General features: G+C 33.8%; 1 long non-coding RNA gene across 1 annotated transcript; it reads right to left on the bottom strand.

Moving 5' to 3' along the window:
* Positions 1-709: 709 nt before the first annotated feature.
* Positions 710-3,567, bottom strand: LOC122147354. Its single transcript, XR_006161594.1, has 3 exons — positions 3,471-3,567; positions 3,337-3,380; positions 710-758 (listed from the first exon to the last, which is right to left on the bottom strand). It is a non-coding gene; the product is annotated as an uncharacterized LOC122147354 (long non-coding RNA).
* Between the last annotated feature and the right edge of the window lie 214 nt (positions 3,568-3,781).

Raw genomic sequence — 3,781 nt, forward strand, 5'->3', positions numbered from 1 at the left:
TACAATACATTTGGCGGGATTCTGATCCCATGGCGGGCGTCGTCCAATTCTGAGAGCCATTGAAGTTGTCTGTGAGCAATGTTGGATACAGGTTGTTTGGGAGGACGCAAGCACTTGACAATAATGCTGACTAAATATTAATCGGGCCAGGTTAGAGCTGAAAGTTTTGAATGATTTAAATCTTCAAATTGGGTGAATTTTGTCATTGTTTTGGAGACCCACCATAGCTTATAGATAAGTCATAGTCATACTAAAAAAAAAAAAAAAAAAAACACTTCAATTTGATTTCATAGGGACTTTAAAAGTAAGATTAACAATTATTTGGTAGACTTTTTTGTTTGAAAAAAAGTGACATACATTTACATAAATGTGAATAGAATTTTGTTTATTGAATAATGTGTAAGATGAGTTTCAATGTGTGTAGTAGTGTTTTGAAGTTTTCTTACCCATCGCCTTTAAATATGAAAATGTAGTTTTGGCTCTCTACTCCAGGGTTTAAAGTCAATACAGGTCTTGAGTCTGAATTGCTCAAATGCTTTTAGTATCACACCTTTAGCATTGATTTCTATATTTAAAAAAAAAACAAAAAAAAAAACAGTGAGAGTAATTTGGAGCAAATATTAAGTTAGAATTATAATATCAGATACAGGTCAAAGCATAAATTCAAGAGAATTGAATCAGTTATTATTATATATTCACAGACCAAGGCTGGTTGGCCAACGATACTTTTCACCAAGAATAGTGTTTCTGTCTTCTCCCTTTTAAATTTTAACCAAACATTGACTTATTTTATTTAAATAAAAATGTATTATTTGATGTTTTTTGACATTTAGTTTATATTACTGTAATTTACACATTAGTTTGACCTCCTGTGGTTAATGTTGACATTTTCTAAATGGTTAAGAATGTCCTCAAAAATGATTTTATTATTTTTCAGGCCCGGAGATTTAGGCCCTACTTTGTATCCTATTTGTGGAAAGTGACATGAGAATTTGCTCAAAGAAAACTGCTAGGTGCTGCCCCTTTAAGAACGTTTTCACTTTGGCTCATGTGCTAGCTGACGGAAAGTGCACTGTGGAGAGAGGGCTGACAGAGAAAGCCATGTTGTTCTCATGTTCAAGCTTGCTGAACTTCTATAATAATTCCAGATTGAAACAATAATTTAAACTATATATTCCCAGCGTGGTGAGTAATGTTATCGTTGTTTAAGTAATCTGAGGTTTCTAAAGTTATCTCTCTTTAGATCTAACGGTCAATATTATACACTTATGTTTTGCTGTTTATGTAGACATATTTTTGTTTTATTATGTTACTTGTTGAAATATTCATGCAATATGTTGCATATAGTAAACAAAATTTAATGCAAGTCCAGGGAACTACACTTACTTTTTCCACTGGTGGCACTTGTGCTACTAACTTTTTCAGTTACTGGCGCAAAACATGATTTGGTCGCACAAATTATTTATAATAATTACTGGATAATAATGAACAATAATGAAACTGTATTGCATACAGATGTGCTTTGTTTACTTGCCATCTTTTAAACCACATGCCTTGTTCTATTTTTCTTACAGTACACACAGTGCATTGCTCCGTCTTGTAGCTGGGGTTAGAGGGGGCCCTGGTGCAGGGTTGTACAGTGGGCCCTGTTTAAAATGGTTTAATTTGTACTGTATGTTCATTCTATTTATTTATTTGTGCTATTTACCACAATGTTTACATTTAAGTTTGTTTTTGTTAATTTAAAATAGCACTGCATAGTCTTCACTGTAAAATAAAATGCACAATCAAACCAAAATGTATTCAGACACCTTCAACATTTCTCACATTATTCACAGTTTATTTGCTATAAGTTTAGAAATTGGTAATACAATATGACAATAACTCAGAGTTAAACTGTGTCAGAGAACAAATTCCTCTTGATAATGTCGGATAACTTTGATAAAAAGATATGTAATGGAATCAACCAAAACTTCAGGCAACTGTCAGTATGACAATATTTACACAACTATCAATACTTTGTTGAACAGTTACCAAGCAAGCAATGCTTAATTTTGGTTCAGTCTGTGGTGTGAAAAGGTTGCATTAGCAATTAAAGAAAGCAACACTTAAGCAAAACATGGTCAGGTCCCTAATTTTTTTTTTTTAAATCAATTTCAATTGGTAGCCTACAGTATGAAGAATTTTTGGGTATAATATTTTACAGATCACTATTTTGCCATACTCACTTAAATAAATGAACTAGTGGCCTGCACCCACTATTAAAACAATTCTGTTTTTTAGATTGACTTTGGATAAATTCTTGTTAAAACTACAAAGTAATTCAATCAAGAGGAGTGAGTGATTTCATTTTCATACATTAAAGACACTGACAGCAGAGCTAGTAAATTAGGCGCGGTCACCTTAAGAGACAAACGCATCCATTATAATGATACACATCCGAGTTTTTTTTTTGCAACTCTTTACTTTCACTTAAGACATAAACCACAGACTTTTTCGAACACACTCTGCAAGACGGGTATTTCGACATATTTTGTATGTATTTGTTGTTGGTACATAAGCAAGAAGACTTTGAGACGCGTCTCTGCTTGCTCCCTGAACACCAGAACACCGCGGTGCTGAATTGAGCTCTTTCGCTTTTCGCTCTTTTTTTTTCTGTTTATTTAAACTGCGATTTGTATTTGTTCGTTCAGGTGCAGGAGGATGCGAACGTCCTGAAGGAGAGCTTGGTTCAGTGTTGCTGTTCGCGAGGCGCGGCTCTCTCGTGCGCACCGAACACAGCGCGAGTAACCAGCTGCTCAGTTCAGCTTTCCCGCATCGCGGGGCTGAAGCCAACTTATGTTGAATGCTCGGGGGCACGTTATAAAACTTATTCTTAAAATACACATTTCTGTTTTAATAAATGCTCATATTAATCATAGCAAACACATAAGTAGGTACAAAAACAATCAGTGATACATTTGCGACCCCATAAAAATTTGGGTCGCAATGGCATTTCAAAAGGTCGCATATGCGACCATTTTGGTCGCAGTGTAGTTCCCTGAAGTCTGTGACACGAGAGACTGTTCTAGAAATACATATTGTATTACATGTGATAATGTTTAATGCAAATGTGAAATGTGAAACATTGCTAAATATTAATTGTGAACTGTTTTGTGTTTACAGTTTGACCGCACATTGTATGCACATATAAAAATGAAAGAAATTCTAAACTACAAAATAAACAACAACCAATCAACCAAAATGTGTACGGTGGGAGTTCTGCACTAGTGGAATAAAGAACAAAATCAAGTTCCAAGTTAATGTTATCATTTCACGGGTAACAAAAACACTGACCTCATTTATCAGAATGTCTCCTTCCACCAGGTCAAGTCCTGCCGCTGTTGAATGAGACAGCAGTTAATGCAAAAAAAAAATGTTATAGAAATTATGCTACAGATTTAAAACATGATATTTATGTTTCCACAAACCTTCATTTATTTCAAATATATCCAGGTCTTTTCCATTATCCACATCAATCTCTGTATTCCCTACAAAAAAGGTCAAATTCAGAACATATTATATAAATATAAATAAAATAAAATAAACAGTTATGATGACTAAATATATTGTTATATTAAAATGATGTGATTGTTATGACTCGTCTGTGAGTGAAGATGTTGGCTTTTAAAGAAAACATTTGAGCGATGAGTGTCAAAGGTGCACATTTACAACAAACTATTACAGTGTAAGCTTTGATATTGTATGTATGAAATAACCACAAACTATCATAAAACTCATT

This window comes from Cyprinus carpio, chromosome A13 (genome assembly GCF_018340385.1).
Source record: "Cyprinus carpio isolate SPL01 chromosome A13, ASM1834038v1, whole genome shotgun sequence".
NCBI classification, from domain to species: Eukaryota; Metazoa; Chordata; class Actinopteri; order Cypriniformes; family Cyprinidae; genus Cyprinus; species Cyprinus carpio.